The following is a 15,392-nucleotide window of genomic DNA, read 5'->3' on the forward strand; positions in this document are numbered from 1 at the left end:
TAACATATGAGGGTGTCAATTATAACCCTTTGCATTGTGATTTTCTCATTTTTTCTCAGAAACCCTCCCTAAATATAGACCATGTGACTCTTTACCAGCCATATTGAGTGAGAATGGCAGTGCCAATTCCTATGCTGAATATTAGTAAAGTGTAACGCTTCAGTTTTTCCTTTCAGGCAGAAAATACATATAAGAATTCTAATATTTTATTCTTCCAAATTATTGACTTCTCCTGTACCCAATTCACTATTTGAACATTATTACACTGATATGTTGTATAATTATATATAATTACAATACTGGTCACATTAGCAGCTTTTATATATTTTCACAAGTATATATATTCATATCATATCTAAGAATATATGTAATATACATATATGTATCTATTTAATATGTAACATGTATGTATTGTGGTTTTTTACAGTATATCTTTCAAAATATCACCTTTTTTATCTTTGTTATTTGATTACCTTTAGTTCCAATTCACTTAAAAATACTACTCGACTATAATACAGTGTGTACTTTATCTCAGTGCTCCCAGTTTTGAACTTTGTGCTGAAGTGATGAATATACGAGTATATGCAAGAATATTTATAAAAGTGATACATCAAGGCAGAAGAGATACAAAAACTCTAAGTATCCATCAATGAGAGTCTTATTCACTACAAACATGAACAGCTCTTGAACATACTCTCTTTCCAAGCTTTGGGAAGGGCCCTAGTAATGTACTCACATGGCCATTCATTTGTCACTTGAAATGAAACTCTCTCAGTGGTCTATTAAAACCATTTTTCATTACTTCAAGATTATAAATTAGCATTCCTAATCCCAATATTGAGGCAGAGGTCGGGGTGGGGGGGGCATGTCTAGTCTCTAAGTGCTCAACATAAAATTTCTCTGGAGAAAAAACTCATATATCCTTTTTCCCTTTTCCAACCCAGTTATTTTATGGAAGAGGGCAAGGAGATTTGATACTGGAACCAGGTTTTCATGAGGCATTCAGATACCTCTTTGTGGAATGAAACTTTCCAATGATATATTACTTGAAATTTCCCTGTAATATCTTGTTAAATGTATAAAAGAAGAGATGCATTGCTAGCTTCTCTGTAGATATCAGGACCAACATTCCCTAAATAATAAACCAAGTAGGAGAATTTTGCTGAGTTTCATGTGTTCTTTTATTCTTATGTGCATTAAGTGATATTTCTGAAATCTATGCAATGCTTTTTTAACCACTATAAACAATGTGGTTCTTTTTGAAAATAAAAAGTCATCTTAAAAATGTGTGATATCACTGAAAGAGTTTTATAGCTGTTAAACAATTCCTCGAGTATTATTTCATTTGTTTCTCAAGCTAGCCTAAAGTTAAACAAGATTATATTCAAACGTAATATATTAGAAATTTTAAAAAATCACTGAAATTGAAAAGAATAATTATTTTCCAAAGTTACTTATGTATCATTCTATTTTTGGATGATATTGTTCTGACAATACTATAGAACACTGCAGAGAGAGTGAACAATGATAGGGCCATGTTTGAAAACCCTGTTTTTTTAACATTGGCCCTTCTAGAATCTAACTCTGATGAGATGTTGTCGAAGGCTCATGAGATTTTTGTGACAACCACATCTTAAGATTTAACAAAGAAAGGTGATGGTTACCTAATATGATTCAAGCAGCAGACTTTTTCCTGAAATGTAGTTCATTTCTTCTTCTCTTTGCATATTATCTCTTCCTTGAGGAAAACAAAATAGTAACACCAGGAAATTATTTTTATTCAAAGTTAAAAATCAACTTTGTTGCTATCTGAATGATCAATGTAAAACACATTACCTTTATGCTTTCTCATCTTCGTTGTATGTGAGAAATTGAAAGTTGCTGAACATTTGTCTATTTCAACTTTCTGTCAACTGACTAGATCAAAAAAAATAAAAATTTTAAGTAAGCTCCTTCTGAGAAATTTTTTTAGAAAGACAAACATTTTATTTTAAAAAATAAAATTAAGAATACAGGCTATTTAAGCATTAAGTTGTAAAGTTTTGTCCTAAATATTTGTTTCTTTTTTGTTCACTAAATATTAAGAAATATTTTTAAAATGAGGTCATAGTATGTAAATTTGAGGTGGTAGTATAACCATCTGTTTTAATTATTTTTATCATATAAGTTGTGAAAATAAATATCACTGTAGAACTGTCAGAATTCAATTTTCTTTTAATATGGACACTTCAGTTGCAAAGAATTATAAGCTATTGAGTAGCAAAGGAAAATTACTTCACCTAGCTTTTAGATTTACAATTTTAAAATTATAATAATGAAAGTTATAGATATATAATTGAAGGCAAATAACATTCATTGTTCTTATAGATGACATACATGTAAAAGACCACAAAACATCAGCAATGATTTCAACTCCTGCTGCTCCAGATGATCTCTAGAGCTATTGGTCATTAAAAATAAAACAAGAATAAGAGAGATGAAAAGGACTGAATTAATAGTCAGTTGTTATATTTTTCTCATTTTCTTGGTGAACTTTTCCTCAATTTCTCCTGCATTCATGGAAGGATGACATTTCTAAAAATCTACCTTATTTCCATAATACTTAGACTGACCATTTTTCCTGACTGAACCCTAACTAATATACAACCTTGTTTCAGAAATATAAAAAATGCTAACAAGTACATGTCTGAGTATTAATAAAATAAATAATTTTTCAGGTGTCACTTAATACAATATTGTTTTTTAAAAATCTAATTTTATATTTTTAAAAAAGTGAAATAATAAAAGTTTGTTTTTTTGTTTTTTTGTGTTTTATTTGCTTTCAGGAATAAATTACATTTCCAAGTTATTCACTAAATTAAAATCTTAATTAGAAAATAGTTCAGGGTTTGTGATTCGAGAATAATGTTTTCCAAACTCTGGTAAGATTATTTCTTTTAAAACAAAACAGATATTGTTAAAACATATGAGAATACTTTTGGGAACTTATTAAAATTACCGTTTTCTGCTAATTGCTTATTAAAATTACTAGGTCCTGTCCCACATCTAATTAATTGGCATCTTAGAGGAGTCGAGGTCTGAAATATGAATTTGGAAATCTATCCAGATGATTTACTGAATCTGAGGAATATTTAGGTTTATTGAGTCACCTCAAATCTGTTCTCCATATTTTTAATCCATCCATTCACAAGTATTAACAAAACATTAAATTTCTATTTCCTATAGAGTTCAAGAACTTTATATTATTTAAAACATACACATATGATATGTTATTGAATTGTACATTTGAAATCTACATAATTTTATTAAACAGTGTCACCCCAATAAATTTAATAATGAAAAAACTAAAAAAATAGGTAAAATAAATAAAACATATCTAATTATTATTAACTATAGAGCAGTGGGTAACAGAGTACCTCCTCTATATAAAAATTTTTTTCTTTGCAAATATTGGTTGGTTAGTAAAAAGTGTGGGTGATAATAATGGAAATTCTTAACACTTTTGTTATCAGTGGCCTTATTTAATTAATAACATAATTTTAATCATGATGTTTTTAAAATAAATAAATAAATTACTATGTAAAAAGTATCAACTAAAAGGTTACAGATATTTTTATCATCATTATTGTCATTTTTATGAGCAGGATCTTTATTTTTTAAATTTTTTGAATTTGATTAATGAACTATTTCAGAAGACATCAGCCCTCACCTCTCCACTGGGATATTTTCAGTTGATCATGGCATTCATCATGAAGAACATAAAGAAAACTTACATGGCAGGCAGAATTCTAGGATGGCAGCCAAGGTTTCTGCTCCCTGGTCTACATTCTTTGTATAATTTCCTACCGTGAGTGTGGATGGAACTTGTGAATAAGTGGAGGAGCCAGATCACAAGTGACCCCCACAAGCAGTTCACAACATGGGTATGTGCTTTCCTCCAGACCACAAGAGATCTTTTTTTTTTTTTTAGTAGTTTATTTTTTTTATTTATTTTTTATTTTTTTCAAACCACGAGCGATCTTGAGCAGAGAATACAGATAACCCATTCCTGAGCTTCTGAATCACAGAAACTATGAGATAATAAATTTGTGTCATTTGAGGCAGCTAAATTTGTGTTAACTTGCTATGTAGCAATAGAAAATTAATACACTTTATTCTAAAAAATTAAGATATTTAATGAGGTTTTTTTTTTTTCATAATGAAACTAAAGGCATTGTTTTATCTTAAACGTTATCATAAGGATAACATTTTTTATTGTTAGGCCCTGTTGCTTTTTTGTTCAAAACACAGTCAAAGAAGTAAAACAAGTGACATAAACTGTAGCCACTATATGAGCACTTTGCAAAGGGAAACCATTTTCAGAAAGCTATAGGAAGTACGGTGCATAAATAGAGTGTTCCATGAAATATTAAAAGCTACTTAATTATTTCTTAAAAGAAAGAATTATAATAGAAGAATTAAAGGAAGAAACCTAAGCTAAGAAGTTTTTTCATTATTGTTCCTTTTTGTTTTTTGTTTTTTACAGGGTATTATAACAACAGGAAAAAAAGAAGCAGTAGCTAAATAGTTCCTTTATCTTTCTTTCTTTCTTTCTTTCTTTCTTTCTTTCTTTCTTTCTTTCTTTCTTTCTTTTCTTTCTTTCTTTTCTTTCTTTTGCTTTCTTTCTTTTCTTTCTTTCTTTCTTTCTTTCTTTCTTTTCTTTCTTTTTCTTCTTTCTTTCTTTCTTTCTTACTTTCTTTCTTTTCTTTCTTTTCTTTCTTTAACAACAACAACAACAACAACAACAACAACTGCTCTCTGTCTGATTAGCTCTAACAACAACAACAACAACAACAACAACAACAACAACAACAACAACAACAACAACAACTTTCTTTTCTTTCAACAACAACTGCTTTCTGTCCTGATGCTTGTTTCTTTCAACAACAACAACAACAACAACAACAACAACAACAACCTATTTTTCTTAACAACAACAACTTTCTTTCTTTTCTTTTCTTTTCTTTTTCTTCTTTCTGTCCTGATGCTTTCTTTTCTTTCTTTCTTTCTTTCTTTCTTTTAACAACTCTTTCTTTCTTTCCTTTCTTTCTTTCTTTCTTTCTTTCTTTCTTTCTTCTTTCTGTCCTGATGCCTTTCTGTCTTTCTTTCTGTCTTTCTTTCTTTCTTTCTTTCTGTCCTGATGGAGGGAAAAGTCAAAAGATTTGAGATGTAAAGAATCATTAACTAAAAATAGTGGTTCAATGAGAAATGAATATTATCTCACAAGGAAGATATCCCTACCATCTGTGATTCTTTCCCGTTGTTATAATTATGGAGATAAAAACAATACCTAGTCACAAATGGAACAGAACAAGAGAGAAAACTCTTAAGATGTTCAAAATTAGGGTCATAATAATCTCAGAAACTTATAATGCAATGCAAGCTCCCAGGAATGTCAGCTAAACCCAAGTGGGAAATGTACATTCTAGCAATGTTTCCCCACCTTAAAGAACAGAGAAACAGCCATCACTGGCCACAGAAACTTCAACCAGCACATGGGCCACACATGATAATTAGTGAGGTAAGAATTGATAGCAGTTTACATTTATAAGAAGGTATCTAATGGTTTTTCTTTCATTCTCAAATGTTATAAGATTTCTCTCTTTACTGGATCCCACTACTGGGTATTTATCCTAAAGACGTGAAAACCCTTATCCAAAAAGATATTTGCACACCAATGTTCATAGCAGCATTATTCACAGTGGCCTACAATAGATGATTGGCTAAAGAAGCTGCGGTACATATATACAATAGAATATTCCTCAGCCATAAGAAGAGATGAAATATTGTCATTTGCAACAACCTGGATAGACCTTGAGATAATCATGCTAAGCGAAATAAGCCAGACTGAAAAAGTAGAAAATCACACTATATCACTTACATGTGGGATATAAACCTAAAAGCAACAAATGAACAGGACAAACAGAGAGTCAGGGACATGGACAATGGACGAGTGGTATCCAGAGGGTAGGGGGTGGGGGAGAAGAGGAGTGGTAGACAAGTAAAAGGGGTCAAATATAGAGGGGTAGGGGGAGAGTGAAGTAAGTAAAGAGGATCAAATATGTGGCAGCTGAAGGAAACTGGACTTTGGGTGTTAATCACACAATAGATTATATAGATATCAAATTATAATGTACACCTGAAAATTATATAATTGTATTAACCAATGTTACCCCAATAAACTTAATTAAAAAAAATTTCTCTCTTTAGTCACATCATATAGAAAAGAGTGAATTAATACTATAATTTGAAGAAATATTTCTGTTCTAGTCAGTAATAAGTTTATTCAATATCACTTATAAAGATGCAGCAAACCGTGCTCAAGCTGCCGTAACAAAATACCACAGAATGGGTGCCTTAAGCAACAGAAATTTATTTTTCACAGTTCTGGAGGCTGAAAAATACAAGATCAAAGTGCTGATAAAGTAGCTTTTATTTTGAGGCCTCTTCTATTGGCTTGAAGGCCATATCAATCTCTCTGTGTGCTCTTTATAAACTGTGATCTTTGTGTACATTTAGGGAGGGAAGCGGGATGAGAAAGAGACAGAGAGAGAGAGAGATTAATCCAGTGTTTCTTATAAGGAAACTAATCCCATCATGAGGTCTCCACCCTTATGACCTCATCTAATTACCTCATAAAAGCTCCACCTCCAAATATCATCATACTAGAGGACTGGTTAAGACCTTGTGCGATCATAGAAAATACATATGTATTGGTCTCTGCTTCAGTTCCTGGTGCAGAGTTCCTAAAACCCTCGTAATTTCTTAAATGATAAGAGCACTAGGAGTATCTTTCATTTTAATATTTGGTCTTTGTCCCCAATTCCTGACACAGAGTTCCTAAATCTTTTGGAATTTTCTGGGTGACAGAAGTGTCTTCTGTTCTAATGAGGTGACTCTTCGTAGGCTCCTGGATGAGAACTGATCACCAGAAAGACCAAGTGGTGATTAGAAGCTTGCAATATTCAGCAACCCCGCCCCCCCAACCCCTCATTCCCCAGAGAGGGAAAAAGGGCGGGAAATGAAGTTAATGATTCATCATTCCTATGTGATGAAGGCTTCATAAAGATTTCCGAAGTATAGGATTTGGAAAGCTTCTGGGTTGGTTAACACGTGGAGATGCTGGGAGACAGGCACATTTGGAGAGCATGGATGTTCTCTCTCATCCCATATATGTTGTCCTAGGCATCTCTTCCAGCTGGATGCTTATTTTTATCTTTTATCATATCCTTTTATAAGAAGCTGGTAAATAGCAAGTAAACTTTTTTTGAGTTCTGTGAGCCTCTTTAGTAAATAAATCAAACATGATGAAAGGGTTCTGGGAACCTAGATTTGCAAATGGCATCTGAGTGGTGGGGTAGCTGTCTTGTAGGACTGAGCCCTTAACCAGTGGCATCTGATACTATCTTCAGATATAGTGTCAAAATAGAGTTAAATTATAGAATACCCAGGTGATGTCACAGAGAATTGCTTGGTATAAGAAAAACCCACAATATTTGTGACTAGAAGTGAAGTGAAGTATTCTGTGTGAGTAATAAAAAGAAACACATAGGAGGAGGAGTTTTTCCTATACAAGCTTCAACTTACAAATTTTGAGGGGATACATTCAATCCATAATAGGCACTGTATCTAGTAGAGGCTATTGAACCCAAGATTTAATTTTAATTAAATTTTAATTAAATCCCAAGATTTAAATTTTTATAAAATATCTATTTTAGGCATTTAAATAAAATTTTAATATCATTATTTTAATCCACTTAACTCTATGTGTCCCCTAATCAGAATATTTAGGTCTGGGAAAGAACAGAGGGTAGTAAGATTGGCATCTTTCACTATTACACTTTCTAAACACTTCATGACTTAACTGAATGCAAATCTTAATTTGAAGTGTCTGGATTTAGAGATCTTACCGATGTGCAATTTTAGAAAAATGGAATTAATATATTTTTCTATGTGAAATAAAATATCATTCTGGACAATATAGGACTTAGGCCTTATCTTCAAATCTCTGGACTTGAAACAACATCAGTTACTTTAAGATAAAAATCATACTAGGACATGAATCATTTACAAAATAATGTCAATTAGCTTTAGATTATAAAACTGTTCTGTTGATAGGTAGATATATTTTTATTTTTAACAAAAGTTTTTCTCTTACATAGAATAGAAATCTGTGTTAGGTTGTTTACTCATCTCCACATATTTCATCTGCTCTTGTTTGAAACTTAGTAGTTCACAACATGGTCCAAGATGGCTGCTCTATCTCCAGCCATCACATTCACACTCCAGCAACAGGAAAGGGTAAGAAATAGAAGAAAGATGTGGTCTATCTTTCAATTATGTCTCCTTTTCTAAAACTAAAATAGATTATATGCAGAAAAGCTCAGAAATTTAAGTGTACATGTGATATACAAGTGATGATTTATCACAAAATAAGCATGCATGTGGAACTATTTCCAAAATTATTAATAAAATATTAATGGCAACCAAGAGGCTTTGTTCATGCCTCCTCTAAAATGCTAATCTCTTTATACTTACACACACACACACACACACACACATATACCTATACACATACATGTTTTAACTCTGAATTTATTTATTTTCATTATGATGACATCAATTAACAAAATCCAATAAGTTTTCAAGTATATAATTCAACAATAAATCATAAAAATTGCATTGTGTGTTTACCGCTCCTAGTTAGATTTCTTTCTGTCACCCCATATTTGACCCATTTTATCCGATCTACCTCACCCAATTCTGATTATATTCTAACAGTGCCTATATTCATTAGCTTCTTCATCAGACTGAAGAATTCCCATGTGCAAATACTTATAACCTAAAGGAAACACCAGGGTGCTTATGCACATTGTGGCTATCTTTTCTCACTTAGGAAGAGAGTCTACTGTAGAAATGCACCCCATGTAGCAACTAATCTGTGAAAAATTAGCCTACCCATAGTCAAATCCTCTCTTACTTGATACAGAATCTCTATTGAGGTAATTATTAACAAATATAGTAGCTCACTTAAATTTCAAACCAATGCTCTCAGAGAAATTCAAGTAGAAGCTAGATGACCACTTGGTAGGAGAGGTAGAGGAGATTAAAATCTTGGATAATCATCTTCTAACACTCAGATTCTATGAAACTTAGTGATCCAATCCATCCTTTGGCCTCAGCTTCAGTACAATGATTTCTGAGTCCCAATTTTTTTCCTATAACTTTCATTTTCGAGGAGTCATTGTTCCCAAATTATCTGCATATGTTGGGAGAAACTGATATGGTTGGAAAAAATACGGCTGTCACAAGTTCACATTTTAGTTCAAAGTAATGTGAATGTATAATCTGTTAGAATGAAAAGAACACAACCAATCTGAAAGAAGTAGTGAACGTTTCATCAAATATTAAAAGGTCTGATAGTTTGACATTTCTATATAGGAAAATTTATCTAAGAAATTTTAACTTACTGATAACTCTTATCTTTGAAATGTCATAAAGGTCACAGAACAAATTATTTAAAACCACTGCAAAAGAAGCAATTATTTTAAATCCTTTAGTATTTTGGAGACTTCTATCTCTGCCGTCCTCTCTTTTTTACTACATAGTCACTCCTCTATACATACTACAACAAAGTTACATTTCGAAGATAATTGATAACCTTCTATTTACTGAGTATAACATCCTCTTCAATTTCTCATCCACCTCAGTCCCCTTGCAGCGTTGGAGACTATTTGCAATCATTTACTCTTTGAAGCTCTTATATCTTTGGCTTTTTAATTATCTTTTTGACCTCTGAAATACATCTCAGCCTATTTGATGCAATCCCCAAATTCAGCTCCTGAAATCCTTGGTGTGTACTCTATGATCCAGTCATACAAAATGTCTCATTGTACTCCCTTAATAAATCAGAACCTTTGTAAAAGTTATTGATTCTCTTGAAATATATACTCTCCCTTGTTCCCATGCCTATCCACATTTGATGACCATGTTTACCAGTAAAATTCCAGGTCATTCTTCAAAATCTAGTTGATAATTTTCTATCTCTATGATGTCTTCTACTCTGAATTCTAGCATAGAGCTTTATTTCCTAGACACAAGAAAGTTCCTGGAAAATAAGAGACACTCAAGGATGCAATAAATCAAACAACAGCTTTAGATTCAGAAGCCCTATATTTAAATTTTAGCTTTCTCATGCATTTGAAATTAAACTAATAAATCCTTCTCTGGAAGCCTTTGCTGCTTCATAGGAAACAAAACTAATAACTTTTCTATAAGAGTTACATGAAATATGTAGGAAAACTACCTAAAACAATAACTGGCACTTCTATAACTAGTTGCTACTATTGTCATTACAATTATTGTTTCTCTGCTATTCCTTCTCTTCTTAATAATAATCAACAGCTAAATAAATAAAAATCTTAACATGTCCTTTCTCTATGAAACTATATCATGAATCAAGATAATCACTTTTCTATCTAGAGAGATACATGTGTATGTCATATGGGTATAACGGATTCTCTGAATCTATTTTGAATTTGTTTTTCTCTTGTTGGAGGAGGTCATCGAGAGGATGTGACTGCTAGCTGGACCCAAGCAGTCGGAGGAGCCTCACCCTCTCCCCTGTCCTTGGAATATATGCTCTTCTCATTGTTCAAGGGCATAGCCATGAGAGAGTAAGGTGTTGTTGACACCATCTGGACTGTGTATGTGACTGTTAAGGCTTCTATATAAACTTTTAAGATTCTGGCGGACGGATGTGGTGATCAACTCATCTTGCAGACACCACTGACCAGCCTCCCATGTAAGTGTTCTTACTTATTAAACCTGCCACCTACCAATCTAGAGTGACTGCCTCTCTTTTGTCCTTTATGTTTAGGCCAAGTTTTAGATTTTACCCAGGAAATTCCTGAGTTTGTGAACTAACACTCCTGTGATATATTTTGCGCTTTATCTTCTTATTGAATTCTTATCAAGTAGACACAATGAAAACACTATAGCTTCTTTTTAGATCATATTCATTTACAATTCCTTTATCATATTATCATCTCTCACTGACCTATAGCTAGATCTATCTGCAGCAATGTGACAATCCATGCACTACAATAAGCAAAATAATTATTGTAGTAAGAAGTAAAAGAATGTCAATGTTTGCTTACAGATATGTCATTCACCTATTTTGCTTTTTATCTGCCCCCCACACACTTTTTTAAGAGTTTGAAGCATTTGATAATTTATAAGAAAGCTAATTACAATGTTAAAATTCAGGCATTTTCACCAATCCCTACTTCAGGCATTTAGCAGGACACTTAAAGTTAGTGTGAGCTTTTCCTTCTCCCCACAGTGACCACTAACTAGCCAGCCAAAAAGAAATTACACATTACAATAAATATTGTTTAGCATCTAGAAGAAGATGGACACATATCTTTGATCACAAATGTTGGCTAAAACTGTGTAAAAGAAAAGACAGACTATTGGAGAGAGTACATGCTTCTTTAAAGGGTCTCACTGGAAGAACCAAAGGATCAGAAGAGAGTTAGGGTGAGAACAAAAGAGTAGAAGGGACTATTAAGCAAGCTTAGGAAAAACACAGGATTCTGCCTATGACTGAAGGAAGAAAGAGAAACCAGCAATTCAACAAGCTTCTGCCTTTCAGAATAATCACACCTATTTTATTGGAATAATAGTCTTCAGCAATAATTATAGTCTTTTCAAGATAATCAGTCTGTAATACTGCAGAACAATCTGTCGATTTCCCTCATTTCTTCTCATATAAATGTTTTGCCTATAGACATAAAAATATGCTAAAGAGCCAGATCAAGGCCATGAAATAATTTGAGGGTACCATAGTAATTTGAATAATTTTCAAATAGCTAATATAAAAAAACAAGTAACAAGGTCCAATGCTCTGTTTACTCCTCAAAGAATTTCTAATAGTATTTTAATTATCACTATCTAGGACACTGACTCTAAAGTTGTAAGTACCACAGATTTATGAAGAAATAAATCTTATTATCTTGATGAATAATTAAGACTTAATAGTTGCCAGCATTTTTATCTATCAATGATACTAAGTGATTTTGCAAGGTTAATAAATTTTAATTTGGATGTCATTTATTTTGCTCTCTGCTTTTCTCTATCTTCTGCACAGAAAAATCCAATCTCTTAAAGCTCAGTGTGGGGCAAAGACATGATGACCTGCGGGTAAATTGCTGGTTGAAAATGTTGCACAATTGTTGGTCCAGAAGAAATCTGACTTGGCTGATGTAGCATGGTAGCCTAGGGAAACGCCGCAAAGGTCATTGCAGAACATGAATCAGAATTTGTAAAACAATAGTCACCCCAGTGACAGAACAGTGAGGTTACGTTTACCCAGGTGGTGGCAGCATGGTTATAGAACCACTCACAGCACTCTTCTTGGGCAAATTAATTAGCTTAGACTTGCCCAAAGCCACTTAGCAAACACTGCAAAATTGGAAAAACTCGTGAAACCATAATAAAGAAGGCTACGCTGATCCATTTGGTCATATATTACAGACGGCAGAGCTCTCAAAACATTTTCCCTTTATGTATATCCACACATCTAAGACAGAATGATGGCCAGAATGAAAAAAAATATACATGATTGAGAAAATAAACAAAATTTTAAATAGTTTTAGATATGGGATAGGTGGATGTAGTATAATGCTAAAAGTGGTCTTCTGGGTGAGGGGAATATGAGAGTGGTTTATATTTTTTGTTGCAACTTTTACATTTTTGGTCATTGGACGTGAAGTAGGAGCAGCTGAAGAGATGCCATCTTTGGTGCTATTTGCAGCCCGCATATATCCTCATATTCCTACATGAAAAGTAGGCTTGAATATTTTCTGAATATTTATGTTTTCCTCTATAATCATTTTCCAAATTCAGACTCCTCTAATAATCATGATTTACCTCAAAAGATGCCTGGTCCACATACTCACACACACACACACACACACACACACACACACATATATAATAATTTGCTAAGAAATATGAGATTTTTTATTTCTGCTGTATTTCAAAGAAAAATTCTACATTTTAATTAAATTTCTTTTAAAATTTTGCATGATTTTGATTCTCATTCATAAAATATTTGATTAGTCTATCAATAATAGTAATGAAGTTTATTAAACTTAGCTCCCTAATATCCCCTACTTCATTACATATAAGCAGTATCTTAACATTTTCTCAAAATCCACCTTAAATCCTAATTCCCCATAAAGCTTGCAAGAGCATTCATTCAAAAAGTGACCATTCCTCTTCTGGAAAAGCATAATTTCCAAAAGTTTCCTCCACACCATATTCTGAACTTAGAGATGATTTTTTTTAACCGATTTTATTTTTAATCAAGTTTGGAAATAACTGTGTATTCTCTCTTTTAGAGGTTGAAAAGGCTGATTAATTAATAAAAGTTCTTAAATTTCTTAAAGTTATAAACCCAATTGCTTTGATTTAATTCAGGTATCTTTGATGATGGAAGCTTTCCTCCACCCTCTAAGACTTCTTAACAACTTCCTGAACTGTACTTCATGTATCTCAATTTAAGAAATGCTGTACTATGGAAAATAGATCAAATTGATTGGTGATTAATTTATACACTACTTAAAGACAATCTTTGTTGCATGGAAATTGGCTAAGGTTTTTTATTTACTTTTTCACACATTTATGAGTGCCTTGAGTATTGTCTTTTTTCCTTTGTTCTTAGTTCTCCCAAAATATCTAGCAAAGGGCAAATATAAAAATAAAAAGTATGTATTATTGAAGATGCAGAAAGGCTATAAATAAATAATGTAATATTTAATTCATTAAAAGTATTGAAAGACTTCAGACATAAAAATGGTATAAAGAATAATATATAACACATAACATATTATATATTATTAAAGAATGATATAGGGGAAAGTCTTTACATACCACTTAGCTTAAAAATAAAACTTTAAACTGAAGGTTGAAGTCCCCGTGTACCCTTCCTGGTAGCATTTCATGTTCTCTGTTTAGAGGAAACCACTATCCTGAAGTTATTCTTCTCCATTTTCAAAGACTATTTTAATAGCTTATTTTAAACTCTATTTCTAAACAGCAGTGTCTATCTATGTATTTTATACTTTAAATAAATTGTTACACTGTATGTATTCTTATTAATTCTCTTACCTATAATTACAGTTTTGATATTTTAGCTATACTGAAAACACTCCTAAAATAATGCATATTTAATGCTGAATAGAATTATATTATGTAAATACAATAAAATAAATGTATTCAATCTTTGGTTAATATACTTAAATGTTTTGATCTTTTGGTGCTTAAAATAATACTTCTGTGAATATTCTTGAACACAGCTCCATTGGCTCTGTTGAGTGCATTTCATTATACTTGTGGTAATAGAATTTCTGCATCATAACATATGCACACCATTAACTTTAGTTGTATATCAGTTACTTAACATTGGGTAACAAATAACCTCCAAAACATTGTAACAGAAACCATTTCTACTCACTCACAAAGTAGTGGGCTGGATGGGATGACTGGGATAGTAGAGAGAGTTAAAGTGACTTAAATGCTGAGATATCTGGATCTTCTGGTTTGTGGACCATATACGCTGCTCAGGAGTCAACAGATTATACCACAAACCAAATCTGGCCCATGGCCTGATTTTATATGACTCATGCATGAGCTATGAATGTTTTTTACACTTTCTCAAGCGTTGTTAAAAAAAAAAAGAGAGAGAGGAAGAAAGGGAGGGAGGGAAGGAGGGCTAAAGAAAGGAATACATTTTTCTATGACCCGTTTGGGAATTACAGTTATTTCTTCACTTGATAATGTATTTTGTCACTTTTAGAAAATCATCGCCCCAAATTCTTTGAATACTGCCACACGCCATGTTTGCTCTAGTATTATCTTCTGGAACGTCAACTGAACAAATATTTATGTCATCCTGTCCCTAATATCTCTTAACTTCTTTTTCCGACTCGTCTTTTTTGTGATAAATCTAACTGGCTTTCTGCGCTCAACTTTATATATTTCTTCCAGTTGACTAGTTCTGTTTCTGGTTGTATAAATTATTTATTTGTATGCAAATTAACTTTCGTTATCTATATTTTATGTAAAATTGATATGAATTTCAATTACACTATTAGTAAATTCTTAAAGTTCTATCCTCTTTTGAAGCATGATTTTTTTGACAGTATTGTATACCCTTCTCAAAATTCTTGTTAACTTTTTGCTCTTTTAAATAAGTTATTTCATTTTATCTTAAAATTATAATTTTTTGAAGAAATGGGGACTCACTTCTGCTGTTTATTGTCTCTGCTGACTCCTCCATTTTTAGC

This window comes from Pteropus medius, unplaced genomic scaffold (assembly GCF_902729225.1).
Source record: "Pteropus medius unplaced genomic scaffold, Ma_sr-lr_union100, whole genome shotgun sequence".
In the NCBI taxonomy this organism is placed as follows: Eukaryota; Metazoa; Chordata; class Mammalia; order Chiroptera; family Pteropodidae; genus Pteropus; species Pteropus medius.